At 41.8% G+C, this 22,333-nt stretch overlaps 1 long non-coding RNA gene across 1 annotated transcript; it reads right to left on the reverse strand.

The window, feature by feature from the left end:
* Positions 1-965: 965 nt before the first annotated feature.
* Positions 966-2,333, reverse strand: LOC134483973 (uncharacterized). The gene is made up of 2 exons (XR_010061209.1): positions 2,211-2,333; positions 966-1,227 (listed from the first exon to the last, which is right to left on the reverse strand). It is a non-coding gene; the product is annotated as an uncharacterized LOC134483973 (long non-coding RNA).
* Between the last annotated feature and the right edge of the window lie 20,000 nt (positions 2,334-22,333).

The following is a 22,333-nucleotide window of genomic DNA, read 5'->3' on the forward strand; positions in this document are numbered from 1 at the left end:
AAGATGGGTTCTGTTCCCTACATAGAAAGCCTGTTTAACAGTTTCTACAGATTCTTCTTGCTTGTCTAAGCCCTCAGCTGGTAACTACTCCTCAGGGCTTGCACTTGAAGACTCAGAACTACATCCTCTGGTGAATTTTCTCTTTTATATTGTCCCCTGATCCTGCTATCTTGATATCTTAGAGGCAGGTCAGTTCAGGTTTCTCCTGGGGAAGACCCACACCTGACCAGTTTGAACTCCCTTCTTATAAAAGTCTACTAAAAATAATTGTTTCCCCATCACTAAATAGCACAAGTTCTCTTGGTTCCTATGGGATCCTAAAAGAGGTGTCTCATATTTTCAAAGGCTAGACGATCAAATATAGCCCAAATAACCTAGACTTCCCCTTGGCCTGGTACCAATTTGTCAGTACAAGGAGTAACCCTACAAAGCTAAACCTGAAAGAGTGTGTTCAACTTGATACCTGAAACTCTACTTATTGGCCTCAAAATCATTGTTCACATGCAGATCCTGAGAGGACCTTGCCTTTAACCTTACACTTCTGATCCAAGCTGCCTGATTCATAAGACCTCTACTAGATTTATAGTCAATCAGTCTTTTTAATATTATCACATTTCAGAGGCACACTTGCTTGTCTGACTATGCAACAGCAAATATTTCTGTGACTTGGGAAAATGTCTGTTTGCTTCTCCCAGCACACAAAATATCCATGTTCATAGGCACCTCTGATTTCACAGGTAATGGCTCTGAGTAGCTTGCTTGGGAAAGGTATCTTGGTAGTTGGGGCATGGGAGATAAAACTGTATGTCCACAAGCAATGGCGAAAAGAAACCACCAGGGCCATGCAAAACACTGAAGTAGCTAGCCCAAATTCAATATCAATTAGACTTCCCAGAAGGAGCAGTCCTCTAAAATAGGAGAGTCTAAGACCTACTCATTGCAGAACAAGAGAGAACTTGCATATGTTTCCAGGAGGAATGTTGGTGTTTATTCTTCTAATGTTTTTAATCCATAAGTCTGGAGAGGTCCAAGGGCATATCAGCAAGCCCTCCAAGGGACTGGAGTGATTGGTAATCTGGACAACAGTCTTTTGGTCAAGTTGAACACTGTCGGCACTCCTTACCATGGTAGCAGTGGTTTTGTTTGTTTTGTTTGTTTTTGTTTTTGTTTTTGTTTTTCGGAACCAACAGGTCAATTTCCAAATGGTCCTTCAACAACAGCTGCCATCTGGAACAGAAAAAGACTGTCATGTGATCATGGCAAAGGGAGACATCTGTTCAACCCTGAATGAGCAAGCTGAGAAATTTTATGGATATTTTCCAATAGGGCCCCAGGAGATAGAACAGCTTTAGGGATAGAATAGGAGAGACTGTTTCTGCCCTACTCATTCAGCATGTAGCAGCTCCAAGGAGGATTACTTTCCACCTTCAGCTTCCCTAACCAATGAGGCAGGCAAGCATAGGAGAGACTACAGTCTGAAATCCTATTTGGTTTTAATTACACGTACACCATCCCTTCTAACAATGCTCTAAGCAGCCTGGCCCCTTTAACTGCATGTACTATGCACATATACTCTTTTTGACTTGGTTTCTATTGCTGTGATAAACACTATGACCAAGCACAGCTTTGAGAGAACTTCACCTTACAACTCCCGGGCTACAACCTATCACTGAGGGAAGTCAGAGCAGGAACCCCAGCAGGGCTGCACTATGGAGGCTAAAACTGAAGCAGAGCCTCAGAGAAGTGTTGTTTATTGGAGTGTTCCCCATTGTTTGCCTAATGCTACCTGGTCAGAGACACCACTGTTCCCAGTTACCTGAACTCTCCTCTGTCAACCATCAGTCAAGGAAAGGCCCCCACAGATTTGCCTGCAGGCAGTGTGATACAGGGCTTTTCTCAGTTGAGGTTCTTCTTTCTAGAGCCTCTAGCTAGTTTGTCAAGCTGGCAAAATATCTAAACAAGACAAACCCCTATGGAACAGTGTCGTATCAGATGCAGCCCCCACCCGAATCTCCACCATACATCCGTACTTGACTCTGAACAACAATATTAAGCTTCTTTGCCTATAACACCAATTACATTTAGAGGATGAAGGACAGAGCACATACGACTCTTGTTTCCCAGCTCTCTGTATCTGGCTGCTCACAAGCGTCTGTGACTCTGTTGCCTTATTATGGCTTCCACAGGCCACCGCATTCATGTGCACATACCTCCACATAGACACACATGCATACATGTGGGGAGCGGGTGTGGCGGCAGTCCCAAGATGGCGCCCGGGACTGCAGCTAAGTCTCATGACTAGCACCTGACTTCCTCACACACCTGAAACTACCCACGTCCATTGTGAGAGCTGCGCAGGCGCACCATGACGCAAGATCAGGCCATGTGACGTGGACCTGTGAACTGAGATTACGCTGTCTGGACTGAGGAGGCGGAGTTGAGGGAGGATATAAGGGAGTGTGCTCGGGGGCTGGGAGGGGGAGAAAAAAAGAAAAGAAAGATTCCTGTTTGCATGTTGTAAGGTTCCTGAATAAACCACTTTGAGAAGAACATCATGGTGTCACTCCTTTCTGCGGGACGGAGATGGAGAGGACACATACACATAAACAAAAATGAAGTAAATCTTAAAAATATAAAGGTACAGGTGGTTCTGATGCTAAGGTCCTGTTCCCCAGTTGGTTCTTTGTGGGACCATGGACCATGAGAGGAAGCCTGGTTCTCCATGAACTTAAAAGCTTGAAAATTTGGGGTTGAAAGGCATGAGCGTTGTTTTAGGTGTTCCTGTTAGGGAGAACAAGCATTTACAGGAATCCTGAAAGCTTTTGGGTTAAAGGTTTCAGATGTGGGGCAGTGAACCCTGAGAGGAGCCAGCTCCGGCCTTCCAATGCCTTAGACTGCACTTTACCACTGCCAGATCACGGGTCCAAACAGCACAGTCAAACTCCCCTTGACCCGCCTCCGCAAGAGGCCATGCCCTGTGGCAGAATGGACTGGACCACAACCCAACAAGTGGTGCTCAACCTGGGGCAAACTGAAGTGTACTCCCAGCTGGTGACCCAAGGTCCTCTGCCAGCCAAAAAGCAGACAGAGGATCACTCTCCTGTTCTCACCACCCGGCCCACTATAGCCGCTGCAACTAGAGACACAGACAGCACAGCTACGGGTGCTGACTCACCACCCATGGCCCGGCAGATACTGTGCTACCAAGCCTCTATGCTTCTTCTCCCTCCACTCTTCGTTTAGAATATACCAGACAAGAATAAAACGAACAGGGGGGTGGGGGGGGCAATGGAAACTGTCTGCTAAAACACAGCCTGGGCAAGGCGAGCAGCCCCTCTTTGCCCCCCACATAGGCCCACCAAATGCTGAGAATTCAAAAGAAAAACATACCTGAAACCCTTAACCCAAAAGTTTTCAGGCTTTTTAAAAAAAATGTTTGTTCTCCTTAATACGAACACCTAAAACAATGTTCTTCCCTTTCAACCCCAAATTTGCAAGTTTTTAGCTCGACCGAGGACCAGGCTTCCTCTGACAGTCCACTGCCCCACAGTTCTTGGTCTGTCAGTAAAGAAATTGCCCATGGGCCAATTACTGGATGAAAGATATAGGCAGGACTTCTGGGTCCCTGGAGGAAATGGGAGATGCAAGGAAGGAGAGACAGTGGTTCACCATGCTTTGAAGAGAGAAGAACCAAGCAGCCATGTGAGTTCGCAGGAGGAGCAGTGGCCATTGCCACTCCCATCGGAGAGTGGTCAGAGATGTTTAGCAGGGACTAGATTCAACTGGCCAACTAAGGTTAAGGCAAGTGGAAGGAACAGAGCTAAACGTAGCGATGAGGGCATGCTTTCAAGGTGCGAGGTAGTAGCGCCCAGCAACTGTGCCAAAAAGGCGAGTTGAAAATGAATAACTCTGTGTTTGTCTTTTATCCAGGGATTCAAGGGGGGCTAGGTGGGGGCTGGTAGTTCCATCCAGGAGCTAAGTAAGGCAGAGTAGGGAAAAGCTATATGCAACATATACGTGTTAGACAATTTCTGTTCAAACATATTTTCATCGTATCTAGTTATTAAAAAATAAAAATAAAAGTAAAAATAAAAAAAGGCTAACCCATCCGGAACTGGCTTGGGGTCCTTGAATAATAACACAACTGTGTCCTCAAGTAAATTTTGAGGGTAAATCCTCTATTTATCACCTTGTGCCTATGTTTAACACATGTGGTTAAACTCAGATGACCTGTGGGAAAGGATATCACAATAGGGAAAATGTATGTGACCTAACCTACTGATTGAAACAGATAATCACCCTTACGACAGACACCCTGTAAAAACCAAACTCCTTCTCTTGATCCCCACACAAAGAATCTCCAAACAACCATCAGGTCCTTTGGACTTTCTCACTCACAGGACCCACAGTTTCCTTGGGGTCTGTTTCTTTTTGATGATACAACTTATTTGACTTGCTTTTAAATGAAGCTACTCTCCATTACTTTGTAAATCTGTGTGATTCCTTATTTCCACGTCTTTGACTAAGAGTCCCAGAGCATAAAAACACCTGAGCCTGGTCACTATAACCTGGAACCGATCCTGGAGAGGTGCTTCAGCCTAAAAGGTCCTTTCCCACATTTCAACACATTGCCTGCTGCCTTCTTAACTACGAACTCCGCTGCTGTAGAGTCTCTTCCTTGCTTTCCTTTCTGTCTTTGCCATCTAAGAATGTGCAGCTCTGCATAGTAATTCTGCTCCTAAGGTTTACCTTAATAGAACCATGAACTATTTGGGGCATCAAACTTTTTAAATTGATTTTTAAATCTTACTCTGTGTGTGTGTGTGTGTGAGAGAGAGAGAGAGAGAGACAGAGACAGAGACAGAGACAGACAGACAGACAGAGACAGAGGGAAGGAGGGGGAGGGAGGAAAAGGGAGGGGAGAGAGAGAGAGAGAGAGAGAGAGAGAGAGAGAGAGAGAGAGAGAGAGAGAACAAGCTCAGGAGTGGAGGTAACAGTTACTCCCAGCCTCTGGGAGTCTGTACCCACCAGGGAATTGACATCAAGTCATCAGGTGCTTGTACCCATCCATCACCAAGCCATCATCCCAGCCTATGCATTGGACTTTTCTTAGCTTGGCAGCATATTTGTGAGATTCCTCTGTATTGTAGCATATGGCTCTATAAGCTGTGCTCATTGCTACATTGAAACCGAACTACAGAATCACAACACAGTTCATTCCTATTTTCCCACCAATGAGCATTTTGCTTATTCTTGAGTCTATTTTGAATGCAGTTATAAGGTTTACTGAACCTGGAAAGAATCTTTATTATTTAAAACAGATTATCTTTATTTTTAGCAGATATGCCAAATCGCTTTCCAAATTGGTTAAGCCAGTTTCCATTCCCACTAGCAGTGTACAGGGGCAGGACAGGGGGTAGGGGGGCAGCACCCTATGCCCTTGGCAACTCTAGCATCTCGGTGCATATTTAATTTCACATTCTCTTCGAAATTTTAATGTTCATTTCTCTGGTGAGTAATAACGGTAAGGTTTTATCACATTTGTCTATTAATTTAACATTTCTTGGCTTTGTTTTCAGTTTGGTGTGTGTGTGTGTGTGTGTGTGTGTGTGTGTGTGTGTGTGTGTGTGTTGCTGTGGGGTCTTTTTTTTTTATCTGAATGGGTATTTTGCCTGCATACAAGCGTTTCTGTACACCATGTACAAGCTAGATGCCTTCAGAAGCCAATATTGTGTCCCCTGAAACTGGAATTATAAACAAAAACAGATGTTAACTCGTATGTAGACACTGGGAATCAAATCTGGGCCCTGTGGAGGAGCAAAAGGAGCTCTTAGCCACTTAGCCAGCGCTCCGACATACCCTGTTTGTCTCTCTGTAGCTGGCGCGTCTATTTACCTATTTTCCCTATTGGGTATTACTTTTTTTTAATTGACTTTCATGAGTTCTTCCATATCCTAGGTAAGAGCCATTTGTTGACTGTACAGGTAGCTATGGAGTGTTTACTTCAAACGCCTTCAAATCTGTGGCTTACTGTTTTGCTATTTCATTTTTAATGTTCTTAACTTTATTATAGCCAAATCCAGTCTTTAATTTTAAGAATACTCTTTGTTTGTTTGTTGTTTGTTTGTTTGTAGGACAGCATCATGCTTGTAACCTGGTTGGGCCTTGAATTCATGATCTTCCTGCCTCGTCCTTCAAAATGTTGGGATTACTGGTGTGAGCCAACATACCTGGCTAAGATCAGTGCGTCTTGATACTCAGCATACTAAAAATATAACAATAATTGATTTTTATAAAATCAGTTTCTATACAGAAATCATGAAACCTTTTTACATTATTTTCATATAAAGAGTCTATAATCTATTTAGACTTTATATTTTTATTTACAGTATGGATTGAATTATATCATATTCCTTTGTTTTCTTTTGGCAATATTTAAGCTTCTGGTCTGATTCTTTGACCTTCCATTTTTGTAAAATATGTACCTTCCTATCTTGCCCCCTCCTACCTGACTGTAATCTCCCCAGGTATATCAGCTGGAATGGAAACACCATTGAAGCTGCAAGGCCTCACACTTTGCTCTTAATCACCAATTCCTCCACGTTTACCAACTGGGTATGATAAAAGTTGATAGTCAACGAACAAAGTTGCATTATTATGACTAATCAAGTTGTTTATGGTAAAATCAAAGTGCTAACAGTTACCGTCTCTTGGAACAATTCTGATCATATGATTCTTGTGTCAAATATAATACACAGACATTGAGGTTAAGTAGAGTCTCCTCTTACAGTTTACAATTTAATAAAAAAATATGTTTTAAATTATTTTGTGCTGAAAAGATGACATTCTTGTGAGGCATTTTGATTACCCAGGGTTTCTGATCATTTTATTTTAACATTACTAAGATAAGGTTAAAAATAGGCTTTTGAACCATATTCTTGTATCTGACTATCCGATATATGCTTCATATTTTCATTACAATAATTCTTCTGTGAGTCAGCCAAACTCTGCTCTAAACTGAACATATGTCATTCTGGGTCTACACCGTGGTCATCCTGACTCCTCATACCTAGTACTACTTCTTGTCTACCTGAGAAGACCCAGACAGCTGCAAACTTAAGGAACATAGCCCACAAATGTCTGCTTTCATTTGTGGTATCACTGTCAAGTTGGAGAAATTTTCCAAACTATACTCTTCATTGTGGTGATTTTCTAGAAAAATCCCAAAGAATCCGCTGAAGTACTTGTGATCAAGAGTCACTGTGGAGAATGTGAAAGTAGGAGAGGCACTGGCTGGAAGAAAAAGGGATTTGTCAGGAGTGGGAGGGGATGGGACCTGGGGCTAGGGGTAAAATGATCAAAAATTATATATACGTTTATAAAAGTGTCAAAGAATACAAAAAGATAAATTTAAAAGAAGGGGTAAAGGATTCCCAATGGAGAAAACAGGCCAACAGACTCAATGGCTACAAGAACATTGGTTAAAATGGCCAGAGGATGGAGAGCAAAGTGGCATCTAAAGCCACCTGGATACAGACCCTCTTTGTCCCGCTGTGGAGGCCATTACCATCACTACCATCCCAGCACTGATGAGTGACAGTAAGTACAGATTGTGCCAAACCCGGAAGTGCTCCCCAAGGCTCCATTACAGAAACAAAAATGGCTGCCTATACGGCTTATTTTAGTCTCTTATTTCCAACCCCTTGAGGTATGACATGAAGTTCTCAACTTAAATCACACCATTTCTCTCTGGTAACAGAGGTCGCCAGGGTCATACAAACACTCCTGTCCAGCATGACATTCTGAGGTTAGAGAGTTACTGGTTGCCCAAAGACTTCTTTAGGGACAAGATCAGTTCTTCATTACCCAACTCAATGTCTTCTTCCTTTTGGGCCTATTCTTCTATTTTGTTAACACACATCTTCAAGTGTGGGGCATTGACGTAAACCGCCATTTTAAGCCTTTGGTTTTCTGAGGTTTCACAAAGGATCTCTGCTGCTTTATCTTACTGGACTTGGACTCCTAAATTTCCTTTGAATTTGAAGATCTTGGCCCTCATTTCAGCTGGACAGATGTTATTCCTTTAACAAGTCTATTTCCATAGTAGTATGGACATTTTCTCTTTCTAGAAGGCTTCAGAACATCTTAGATTGATATGCCAGCTCTAAGCCCAAAGCTCCTCTGAGAGTTTTCAGGGCCCATAGGTGACTTCTGTTCTTGTGCTTCCCAACTCTCATATTCTAGAGGTTTTATCTCTCCTCTTCCTCTGTGCTCTATTGATAAACCAAAAACACGTTTTCTCTCTAGCTCTCTCCTCTTAACCATCTAGAATTCTCTCATCCTTATGAGATCTCTCTCTCCCTCCCTCTCCCTCTCTCTCTCTCTCTCACGTATGTAAATGCATACGTGTGTGCACATGCACACACACACACACACACATACACAGTCTCTTCTGACTCTCACTCACTCTCACTCTAGTACTGAGAGTTTAATCTAAAACAAGCCAAGTAAACACTCTTGTCACTGAGCTACACTCTTGGCCTTTTTACTTTTATTTTCACTATTTTTTTTTCAGACTGGCCTTCTACTTACTCTATAGCCCAGGAACACTTGAATTTGTGATCTCCCTGCCTCAGCTTCGTAAGTAGCTTAGATTACAAGTATATGCTATCAGACTTGGGTAATTTAAGAATTTAAGAATTTAAGGCTATTTAAAGAATAGGCATCCATACCCTTACATTTATCTATCAACAGCTCTATCAGTAGCAGGAGAACAGCAATAGTGTTAAGGTGCTTGCTGCCAAGGCTGTCAACCTGAGTTCAATCCCTGAGACACACATGCTGGAAGGAGAGAATGGACCACTGAAATTTGTTTCTGGCCTCCATATATATATGATGGTACATGCATATGAATGAATGAATGAATGAATGAATGAATGAATGAAGTGAAACCTCTTCCCAGGTACCAGACAGTAGCTCTGGTAAAGAGATGACTTTCACAATAAAGACCTGTTTTTGATGCCTGGTTCTGCCCTTGTCTTCAGACTTTGTGGAGTTGATATAAACTTCTCTGAGTCTTAAGTTGCCCAACTCTACACAGAATGATGGTGCATGCATCTCACTGTGCTGCAAGGCTGCCAGGAAGGAGCAGCCATAGAAAACCACAAAATAAACAGAAAACAAAGCTTGTTCTCCAAGAGAGGCTTTATTCAGAAATCAACAGAATTGCTGAGTGGTGGTGGACTCACCTTTAGCCTCTGCGCTCAGGAGGCAGAGGCAGGTGGATCTCTGTGAGTTCAAGATCAGCCTGGTCTACAGAGTGAGTCACAGGATATCCAGATGCACACAGAGAAACCCTGCCTCAAAATGAACAAATGAAAGAAGGAAGGGAGAGAGAGAGAGAGAGACAGAGACAGAGACAGAGAGACAGAGACAGATACAGAGAAACAGAGACAGAGAGAGACAGAGAGACAGAGAGAGAAACAATCTGGAACTGTGGAAATACACCTCTCTGGTTACTTCTCTTTCCCTAAACTAGACCTAAAAAACTATTTAGAAACAAATCTCTAAGTTTCCCATGGTTTCTGCCAAATAAATAAATTAGTAAATACTCATTAAGTGGCAAGGCCATTCAAAACACTTTCGAGATTGTTTAAACTCAAACACACCATTACTTGATAACCAGAAAGATTTTTCTTTTCAAGGAATTCATGTATGTACATCCATTTTCAAGGTAAAATATTGAGTCTCCCAAGTGACATGGACCAGAGGTAAAATAAGAAACAGTACATGAGTTGGAGCTTGGAAAATAAATACGATTTCAGTTGTTTAAGGTAAGTGGAAGGACATTCTGAGAGAAGGGAACTGTTAACCTCAGAAGTTAGAGACGTTTACTAGTAATCCTTTCTCGTAGTGATTGTGAAAGTCTTTGGCAGCTTGAATAACAGGTTCTATGAATGTGGGCATTATCACAGTATGGAAGCTGTCTTACAACAGGCACTTGACTTTGACCCATGTAGAATGGGGAGTGAGGGGTAAGGGCTTGAAAGTTTCCATTGTTAAAACTGTCATAGTTATTCTCTACCAACTCCTTCTACTCTGGCTTCATCTGATTCCACACCGTTCTGTGGTGGCAATGTTATCATTCTTTGCTGCTAAGATAACCTTTACACTAGATCTGGAGTCTGTGGCTTCTGATCCCAAATCTGGGATTCTTCAAACTGATTTCTAGTGCCACAGGAAAGTGTGTATAAAAGACCATGAAGTAAGTAGACCTCGAATTCAGTGTTGAGGCTCGTAAAGAGAACTTCTGAGACAGAATATAGTTAGGGGGTGGTATTTAGAAAACGATACAACTGAACCTCGCTGATCCCAGCCCACAGCTCCCTGCTCCCAAACCACATGGGAGAGAGAGCTCACCGCCAAGATAGGTGGGAACTCCTGAGACTGCAGGGCAGGAAAGACCACCAGTACTGCCCACCCTTGCCCACATCCCTGGCCCAAGAGGAAACCATATAGGACCTCTGGGAACAGGGACATAGGGGCACTCAACACTGCAATCCAGACACCACCAGATCCGAAGGGACCTGGTCAAACAGCTCCCTGCACTCAAATCCTGTGGGAGGAACAGCTAGACTTTCAAAGGGGCAGACACACTTGGGAAGGCAGAGGAGACTACACTCTGCCCACATTTCTGACTGTAGAGGAAAAAGACTAACGCCATCTGGGCCCCCTGTGCACAAGGTCTCTAGTGAAGGCTGGGCAGGCCCTTCTGGTCGCTGCCTTCACAGAGAGCTGAAACCCAGATCTGAGAAGCGACTCCAGGCCTGAGACCAGAGGTGAGACCAACTTTTCTGCTCCAAGTGACCTGCCTGGTGGACTCAGGGCACATGCCCACAAGAACACCTGAACACAAGTAGACAGGAATGACTACACGCCTGAAAGCAGAACACATTGTTTCCATAACTGACTGAAAGAGAACAGGAAAACAGGTCTACAGCACTCCTGATACAGAAGCCTATAGGACGGTCTAACCACTGTCAGAAATAGCAGAACAAGGTAACAACAGAGACAATGTGATAGTGAGAGGCAAGCGCAGGAACCCAAGCAACAGAAACCAAGATTACATGTCATCGTCAGAGCCCAATTCTCCCACCAAAGCAAACACTGAATATCCAAACACACCAGAAAAGCAAGTTCTAGATTTAAAATCACATTTGATCATGATGATGGAGGACTTCAAGAAAGACATGAAGAACTCCCTTAGAGAAATGCAGGAAACCACAAATAAACAAACAGAAGCATATAGAGAGGAAATGAAAAATTCCCTGAAAGAATTACAGGAAAACACAATCAAACAGGTGAAGGAATTAATAATGGAAATAGAAGCAATAAAGAAAGCACAAAAGGAGACAACCCTGGATACAGAAAACCAAAGAAGAGACAAGGAGCCATAGATACAAGCATCACCAAAAGAATGCAAGAGATAGAAGAAAGAATCTCAGGAGCAGAAGATTCCATAGAAATCATCGATACAACTGTCAAAGATAATGTAAAACAGAAAAAGATACTGGCCCAAAACATACAGGAAATCAAGGACACAATGAGAAGATCAAGCCTGAGGATAATAGGTATAGAAGAGAGTGAAGACTCCCAACTCAAAGGACCAGTAAATATCTTTAACAAAATCAGAGAAGAAAACTTCCCTAACCTAAAGAAAGAGATGTCTATAAACATACAAGAAGCCTACAGAACTCCAAATAGATTGGACCAGAAAAGAAACTCCTCCCATCACAAAATAGTCAAAACACCAAATGCACAAAACAAAGAAAGAATGTTAAAAGCAGTAAGGGAAAAAGGTCAAGTAACATATAAAGGCAGACCTATCAGAATTACACCAGACTTCTCACCAGAGACTATGAAAGCCAGAAGATCCTGGACAGATGTCATACAGACCATAAGAGAACACAAATGCCAGTCCAGGTTACTGTATCTAGCAAAAGTTTCAATTAACATAGATGGAAAAACCAATATATTCCACGACAAAACCAAGTTTACACAATATCAACAACAAAAAAGAGAAGACAAGCACAAACAGAATCTCACATCCAAACACGAATATAACAGGAAGCAACAATCACCATTGCTTAATATCTCTCAACATCAATGGACTCAATTCCCCAATAAAAAGACACAGATTAACTAACTGGATATGCAATGAGGACCCAACATTTTGCTGCCTGCAGGAAACACATCTCAGAGACAAAGACAGACACTACCTCAGAGTAAAAGGCTGGAAAACAACTTTGCAAGCAAATGGTCTGAAGAAGCAAGCTGGAGTAGCCATTCTAATATTGAATAAAATCATTTTTCAACAAAAAGTCATTAAAAAAGATAAGGAAGAACACTTCATATTCGTCAAAGGAAATATCCACCAAGATGAACTCTCAATCCTAAATATCTATGCTCCAAATACAAGGGCACCTACATACATAAAAGAAACCTTACTAAAGCTCAAAACACACATTGCACCTCACACAATAATAGTAGGAGATTTCAACACCCCACTCTCATCAATGGTAACAGAAAATAAACAGAGACATAGACAGACTAAGAGAAGTCATGAACCAAATGGATTTAACAGATATTCATAAAACATTCTATCCTAAAACAAAAGGATATACCTTCTTCTCACCACCTCATGGTACTTTCTCCAAAATTGGCAATATAATCAGTCATAAAATAGGTCTCAATAGACACAGAAAGATAGAAATAATCCCATGAGTCCTATCAGACCACCACGGGCTAAAGCTGATCTTCAATAACAATAGGAAAGAATGCCGACATATACATGGAAGATGAATAATGCTCTACTCAATGATAACCTGGTCAAGGAAGAAATAAGGAAAGAGATTAAAGACTTCTTAGAATTTAATGAAAATGAAGGTACAGTGTTTACACAGCTATGTTTATTCACAGAACTGTGCATGTAAGAGTTACATGTTTTATTAAAAGTTAAAAATAAAAAGTTCTACAAATAAAGGAAAAAAAAAAAAAAAGAAAATGAAGGTACAACATACCCAAACTTATAGGACACAATGAAAGCTGTGCTAAGAGGAAAACTCATAGCTCTGAGTGCCTGCAGAAAGAAACAGGAGACAGCATATATCAGCAGCTTAACAGCACACCTAAAAGCTCTAGAACAAAAAGAAGCAAACACGGCCAGGGGGAGTAGAAGGCAGGAAATAATCAAGCTCAGAGCTGAAATCAACCAAGTGGAAACAAAAATGACTATACAAAGAATCAACAGAACCAAAAGCTGGTTCTTTCAGAAAATCAACAAGATAGATAAAACCTTAGCCAGACTAACCAAAGGACACAGAGAGTGTGTCCAAATTAACAAAATCAGAAATGAAAAGGGAGACATAACAACAGAGCCAGAGGAAATTCAAAAAATCATCAGATCCTACTACAAAACCCTATATTCAACAAAACTTGAAAATCTGGAGGAAATGGACAATTTCCTAGACAGATACCAGGTACTAAAGTTAAATCAGGAACAAATAAACCATTTAAACAACCCCATAGCTCCTAAAGAAATAGAAGCAGTCATTAAAAGTCTCCCAACCAAAAAGAGCCCAGGTCCAGATGGTTTCAGTGCAGAATTCTATCAGACCTTCATAGAAGACCTCATACCATTAATATCCCAACTATTCCATGAAATTGAAACAGATGGAGTGCTACCGAATTCCTTCTATGAAGCCGCAATTACTCTTATACCTAAACCACACAAAGACCCAACAAAGAAAGAGAACTTCAGACAAATTTCCCTTATGAACATTGACACAAAAATACTCAATAAAATTCTGGCAAACCGAATCCAAGAGCACATCAAAACCATCATCCATCATGATCAAGTAGGCTTCATTCCAGGGATGCAGGGATGGTTTAATATACGTAATCCACTATATAAACAAACTGAAAGAACAAAACCACATGATCATTTCATTAGATGCTGAGAAAGCATTTGACAAACTTCAACACCCCTTCATGATAAAAGTCCTGGAAAGAACAGAAATTCAAAGCCCATACCTAAAGATAGTAAAAGCCATAAACAGCAAACCAGTAGCTAACATTAAACTAAATGGAGAGAAACTTGAAGCAATCCCACTAAAATCAGGGACTAGACAAGGCTACCCACTCTCTCCCTACTTATTCAGTATAGTTCTCGAAGTCCTAGCAAGAGCAATCAAACAACAAAAGGAGATCAAAGGGATACAGATTGTAAAGAAGAAGTCAAAATATCACTATTTGCAGATGATATGATTGTATACTTAAGTGATCCCAAAAGTTCCAGCAGAGAACTACTAAACCTGATAAACACCTTCAGCAAAGTGGCTGGGTATAAAATTAACTCAAATAAATCAGTAACCTTCCTCTACACAAAAGAGAAACAGGCCAAGAAAGAAATTAGGGAAACGACACCCTTCATAATAGTCCCAAATAATATAAAGTATCTCGGTGTGACTTTAACCAAGCAAGTAAAAGATCTGTACAATAAGAACTTCAAGACTCTGAAGAAAGAAATTGAAGAAGACCTCAGAAGATGGAAAGGTCTCCCATGCTCATGGATTGGCAGGATTAATATAGTAATCTGTATAGTAATCCAGTATAGTATACTGGAGGTCCGCATGTAGAAGAATGTAGATCGATCCATGCTTATCACCCTGTACAAAGCTTAACTTCAAGTGGATCAAGAACCTCCACATCAAGCCAAATACACTCAAAGTAATAGAAGAAAAATTGGGAAAGAATCTCAAACACATGGGCACTGGAGAAAATTTCCTGAACAAAACACCAATGGCTTATGCTCTAAGATCAAGAATTGACAAATGGGAACTCATAAAACTGCAAAGCTTCTGTAAGGCAAAGGACACTGTTGTTAGGACAAAATGGCAACCAACAGATTGGGAAAAGATCTTTACCAATCCTACAACTGACAGAGGGCTTATATCCAAACTATACAAAGAACTCACAAAGTTAGACTGCAGGGAGACAAATAACCCTATTAAAAATGGGGTTCAGAGTTAAGCAAAGAATTCATAGCTGAGGAATGCCAAATGGCTGAGAAACACCTAAAGAAATGTTCAACATCTTTAGTCATAAGGAAAATGCAAATCAAACCACCCTGAGATTTCACCTCACACCAGTGAGAATGGCTAAGATCAAAAACTCAGGTGACAGCAAATGCTAGCGAAGATGTGGAGAAAGAGGAACACTCCTCCATTGTTGGTGGGATTGCAGACTGGTACAACCATTCTGGAAATCAGTCTGGAGGTTCCTCAGAAAATTGGACATTGAACTACCTGAGGACCCCGCCATACCTCTCTTGGGCATATACCCAAAAGATGCTCCAACATATAACAAAGACACATGCTCCACTATGTTCATAGCAGCTTTATTTATAACAGCCCGAAGCTGGAAGGAACCCAGATGCCCTTCAACAGAGGAATGGATACAGAAAATGTGGTCCATCTACACAATGGAATATTACTCAGCTATCAAAAACAACGACTTTATGAAATTCATAGGCAAATGGATGGTACTGGATAATATCATCCTGAGTGAGGTAACCCAATCACAGAAAAACACACATGGTATGCACTCATTGATAAGTGGCTATTAGCCCAAATGCTTGAATTACCCTAGATGCACAGAACACATGAAACTCAAGAAGGATGGCCAAAATGCAGATGCTTCACTCCTTCTTTAAAAGGGGAACAAGAATACCCTTGGGAGGGAATAGGGAGGCAAAGTTTAGGACAAAGGCAGAAGGAATGCCCATTCATAGCCTGCCCCACATGTGGTCCATACATATACAGCCATCAAACTAGATAAGATGGATGAAGCAAAGAAGTACAGCTGACAGGAACCGGACATATATCTCCTGAGAGACACAGCCAGAATACAGCAAATACATAGGCGAATGCCAGCAGCAAACCACTGAACTGAGAATGGGACCCCCGTTGAAGGAATCAGAGAAAGGACTGAAAGAGCTTGAAGGGGCTCGAGACCCCATATGGACAACAATGCCAAGCAACCAGAGCTTCCAGGGACTAAGCCACTACCTAAAGACTATACATGGACTGACCCTGGTTTCTGACCTCATAGGTAGCAATGAATAGCCTAGTAAGAGCACCAGTGGAAGGGGAAGCCCTGGGTCCTGCTAAGACTGAACCCCCAGTGAACGTGATTGTTGCGGGGAGGGCGGCAATGGGGGGAGGATGGGGAGGGGAACACCAATAAAGAAGGGGAGGGGGAGGGGCTAGGGGGATGTTAGCCTGGAAACCGGGAAAGGGAATAACAACCGAAATGTAAATAAGAAATACCCAAGTTAATAAAGATGGAGAGAAAAAAAAAAAAGAAAATGATACAAAAAAATACTTAGACTTGTCTCCTATCCATAAGGTGGGAATAATGGAACTGTACAATCTCACATTTTTTTTGAAGTCTGTCCTGAAGTTCTTAGCATGGAGCCAGGCATCCACCAATTCCAATGTGCCCAATACTGTCATTTCCTTCACCTGGGCAAGGACATGCATTCAGTCTGTCCAAAAAGTCATGAAGACAAATAAAAATAGAAGGCAAGAGCAGCGAGTACCTTAATCCTCACAATTGTGTTGAATTTTATTAATGCTTCCAATAGCTGGCTCATACCACTGCAATAGAATTAAAGTAGGCACTTCTCCCAACACAATGACGTTTTTGTCTAGATGGCAACTGTCAAATCCCCCAAAGACAGGTGAGCCATGCGAAAACTGAGCACAGAGTTCACTCACAACTGCTCGCTCTCTCTCTAACAGCCAAGAGTGGGCAACTGTGAAGAAGCTGAACAATTCTTCATTGTTGAAATCTTAACTGTGAAGAAGCCAAACACTTCTTCATTGTTGAAATCTTAACTGTGAAGAAGCCAAACAATTTTTTATTGCTGAAGTCTTGGGTACTGCTGTTTGTCTAAAAAATTCCCTGTTAATGATGATGATTATACAAATGAAAATGTCTTTAGATATTAAAAGCTTTAATATATAAAACATTTAAGTATGGTAAGAAAGACCTGAATTTGTTTTAAGCTATCTAACAGTACAATGTAAAGCAAGTGGGATAAAAATTTTCTGGCATTAAATTACTCTGAAAGGCTAACATGGTTAAAACGCTAAACAATGCCTCTCTTTCAATGTTCCTCTTCTGTTCTGTATTGGATCGGACTGAGCCCTTGGAGACTCCAGATCTTCTCCTTCATTCAGTTCAGATAGTTCCCAGTTATTGAAAAGAGATGATAGAAACGTGAAGAGTGACTTCTGTAAGAAACTCCATGAAATTCTGGAAATTGCTTATTTTCTGATGTTCAGCACAGGGAACCCTGTCTTTACAAGGCATCTTATGTACACACCCAAGCTATTAAAGTCATCAGAGACAAAATGAAAAGAGTACTGGAACAAATGGAGATCTGACCATCCATGTGCTATGCCACCAGTCATTTGCTGAGCATGGAGCAAAGCTATTGACCTGAAAGTGTCTAACCTCATGTAGAATTTACTAATGATCCTCAGAAATTCAGCCCATAAAACCAAGTCAGCGCTTCTAGAGCTTCTACTTGCTCACTTCATTTATTCATCCATCCACCCACCTACCCATCCACTCACCCACCCATCCATCCACCCACCCACCTACCCATCCATCCACCCACCCACCCATCCATCCACCCATCCATCCATCCATCTATCCATCCATCCATCCATCCATCCACCCACCCATCCATATGTTCTCTCCATGGCTATTCACTGACTATTTACAACACGCCAAGGACTGTTCTAACTGTTGTTGTAAAAATATAAAAATAAAAATGTATTGTGGTCTTTTGCCCTACTAGGTCTGCACCGCGGTGCCCCAAGATATCTGCTAGGTATCTTGGCAGAAACACAGCCTAGCCGCACACTTTCCTACACACAAATCCTCACATAAAAGAACACACAACACAATAATCTTAGATCCAATTGGTAAGATATAATTGCCCACTTAAACATACAAAGCCCGGTACTATCTGTCCCTTGAGAACATTAATAACAACCTGTAAATACACAGAGCAGAATCTTAACATCACCTGCCATGGCTTCTCCCCTCTCTCCGTCTTCTCTTCTCTCTCCCCTAGTCTCCTCCTCTTCCTTCAAACTTCTCTCCCACCCATCCTTCCTTCTCCTCCAATGACAGGCCTCCTTCTATCCTGTACCTGCCCCTCACCTGTACTTTACAAATTCAATGGAGAGGTGGTTCTGGTGAAGTCACCTGAGTCCTGAGTACGTGACTAGGCTACTGTCCTTGGGGCAGTGGAATTAGCATCAAAATACAGTAACTTCAGGGCAAACCACAACACTAACCTTGAGAAATAAGTCAACAAAAATGACTAATTTTCTGCTTTCTTGGAGCATACGTGATCACAGCATCTGGTGTGGTTTGGGGGGGAGTAAACAAAGCTATGTATATCTGATAAAATAAATGGATTTTGAAAAGGCAAAATAGTGTAAGAGAATAGGGCAAGACATATAAGTGTGAGGGGGTACTCTGTGTTCATATGCATACAGTCTTGCATGAGGGTCCAGGGAGGGTCTTCTCATATAGGGGATCTTTATAAAGGAATAAACAATCAGGCATGGTTGTGCATGTTTTTAATGGCAGCACTCTAGAGGCAGAGGTAGGTGGTTCTCTGTGAGTTGGAGGCCAGTCTGGTCTACAGAGTGAGTTCCAGGACAGCCAGGGTTAGACAGAGAAACCCTGTCTCAGAAAACCAAAGAGAAAGGTGAGAGAGACAGAGACACACTGAAAAACAGAGACAGAGAAAGAGAAAGAAACAGACAGAAATAAAAGAGACAGAGAGACAAAGAGTAAAGGACCGGTGAAAAATGGTTCCACAAGGGGACCTCTTTCCACCAAGCCTGCCTACCTGAGTTCAATCTCTGGGTAACAGAGACAAGAGGATCATGGACACTTGAGGGCCAGCCAATGTAGCAAATTGGTGAGCTCCAGGTTCAGTGAGAGACTCTGTCTCAAAAATAAGATCGACGGGTCCTAGAGCTGGCTAATAAATTAAGACCATATACTGCTTTTCCAGAGGACCTGAGTTCATTTTACAACACCAAGGTGGTTCATAACCACCTGTGGCTCAAGCTCTAGGCAATCTCCTACCTCTAGATTCCCAGACCACTCACAAGTGCACAAACCCTTACAAGGACACATGCATGTACATAACTTTAAAATACTAAAATTAAATCATCTTTAAAGTAAAGTTAAGTTATAGAAGATACCTAATCTCCAGCCTCCACATGCATCTTAACCCATACCCACATACAAACACCACACACACACACACACACACCACACACACACACACACACACACACACACACACACACACACACACACACACCACACACCCCTTACACACACAAAGATGACAGTGATTATTCAGGATGAGAGTTGTTCCAGCAGAAGAAACAGTAAGTGTAATGTCTGTAAAACAAGAGAGTACACAGGATTTTTGTGGGAAAGAAGCCTGAGTAGCAGGAGCTCATTGAGCAGGGATGGAGTGTGAATTCAAAACATTCTCTAAGAAAGACACAAGTCATGCTTGGCCTTGCTCTCTGGAGTCCAGTGACCGATGATGCAGATTTTTCTATCTTAGTGTGTTCATATTACTGTTAACACAGTCAGTCGAATAAGTTATACAGGAAAGGGGCTCATTTGAGCTCACAATCTGGAATAAAATTGAAGGCGCACATCTGGTGGAACCCCCAGGCAGAATAGGGTATGACCTACAGACAGATAGGGCATGAATAAAAAACCTAGTCAAGCTGGCTTCTAGAACAGACTCTTTCTCAAGATAACCCATTAACCTAAAATAATCCATTAGGTCATTAACCTGCTAATCAGTCCGTTATATTATTCATGAAACTAGAGCTCTAACAACCTCTTAAAGGCCCCACCTGATTCTACCTACTAATATTTCATAGTGGAGAATAAATGTCAACATAGACTACTTTGTTTGTTTGGATCCTGGGAGTTAAAGGCAAGACACACCCAGGCATCAACATGCTTTTTTGTTTTTAAACAAGTCTTACTGTGTAGCCTGAAAAACACAGAGATCTGCCTACAACTGCCTTCCAAGATCAAAGAAATGTGGGATCAAAGGGCTACTGACCCAATAACAAGATGTTTGAAGAATGCAAATTATATTAAAATAATAGCAATCTTAATACATATGTGATGAACAGAATCAGAAATTTCATTACCTCCCCCCCCCCCCCCCCCGCTCACTTCTCTGTGTAACCACCTGGCTGTCCTGAAACTCTGAGATCTGCCTGCCTCTGCCTCTGCCTCTGCCTCTCTGCCTCTGCCCCTCCTCCCTTTAGGCAAGAAAATTGTATCAAAAATTCACCGAAATTACTTTTGTTGGTTTATATTTGTACTTGTTTCAGTTTGGTTGCTTTCTTGAGAAAAGGTCTCATACAGCCCAGGATAGCCCCATCATATAACTGAGGATGACTTTGAATTTCTGATTCTGCTGCCTACAGCTTCCAAGTTTTGGGGTTATGAGAGCATGACACTGTGCCCAGTTTACAACACATTTACTTTTTTAGTGCTTCTATCCAAAAGTTGGAGATGAGAAGCTGATGGTTTATTTGTCTGATATAGTTCAGAACATCCCCATCTCTTATGGAAAGTACCACCTCCCTCTCTTAGTGTCCCCTGTGAAAGAACAAATTGTCCACGGTGTTTACAGAGCTATATCCCCCACCACAGCCTCAGAGTCATTTCTGATGTTCTCTCTGCTTAGATTACACTGTGGCATGTTCTCAGGAAAATGATGCCTGGAGAAGGACAGATGCCATTAATATCTCAGATCCCCTGGCACGTAAAGCAGGGATTATTTTAAATCAAAAATGAGAGGAAATATTGCAGAATCAGTGGCTTTACATTGCACCCGTAGAGAGGTAAGAGGGACAGTAAGAGGGAGAGGGACACACACACACACACACACACACACACACACACACACACACACACACACAGACACACACACACACAGAGAGAGAGAGAGAGAGAGAGAGAGAGAGAGAGAGAGAGAGAGAGAGAGAGAGAGGGAGAGAGAGGGAGCGAGACATGAGACATGGTCTAACTCTGGCCTTGAGCTCATAATCTTCTTGGTCTAGCCTCCAGAGTGCTGAGTCACCAAACCTGGCATAACCATAATCGTCTGTCTTTTGATGATACGCTGTCTTTGTTGACATATGGTTATTCTCTTTCTCTCCTACACATACACACACACACACACACACACACACACACACACACACACACACACACACAACATACTTAGTTTGCTTTGAACACTGATAATGAAACAGCTTAGAGTGTTGGCTTCATCTAAAACAACTAAAAACAGCATTTACTAGATATATTCTGGACAGGACATTAGATTTAACTATTTGACATTTAAGACCAAAGGAACCAAGCAACCATGATGGCACACACCCTTCATCCCAGCACTTGGGAGGCAGAGGAAGCTGGGTCTCTGTGAGTTGAGCCCAGCCTGATTTACAGAGTTGAGTTCCAGACTATACAGGACTGCATAGTGACCATTGAGATCCTATCTCAGAAAGAAAAATAAAGAAATAGTATCTTTTGTGGTTTTGGAGTCTGTGATTAAGTCTTGTCTGTTAGTCTTTCTGTCATTGTGACAAAATGCCTGAGACACACAACTTCAAAGGACAAAAGGTTTCATTTGGCTCATGACATCAGAGGTTTCTGTCTACAAACACTTTTTCTTGGTGCCTTGGGCAGTTAAGACACAACACTAGAGCAGAGAGTACATGATGTAGGAAACTGTTCATGTCATGATGACTGGGAAGTAGAGAAAAGGGGAAAGGCAGAGGAAGGAAGAAGGAGAAAGAATCCAAAGTTCAGTGGCCTCTTCAATGGCACATCCCAGTAAAATAAATTCCTTCCAGGAGAATACCATCACTTAATGGATCTACCACCTAACTACCGCAGAATGGCAAATGAGCCTTTGGTATAAGAACCTTGTGGGATTACCTTAGATCTTCCTGAGAAGTAGAGTGCTCATCACCTACTAGTATAGACTTTTATAAAGTATGGAACAGTTCTTTAAAAACCAAACAAACTAAAAGCAGATTCTTACCCTGTACCCCTGGCTAGCTTGTACCTCACTATGTAAAATGGCCTTAAAATCAAAGAGATGCCTCTGCCTCTGCCTCTGCCT

The sequence above is a fragment of the Rattus norvegicus genome, chromosome 1, assembly GCF_036323735.1.
Source record: "Rattus norvegicus strain BN/NHsdMcwi chromosome 1, GRCr8, whole genome shotgun sequence".
Taxonomy (NCBI): Eukaryota; Metazoa; Chordata; class Mammalia; order Rodentia; family Muridae; genus Rattus; species Rattus norvegicus.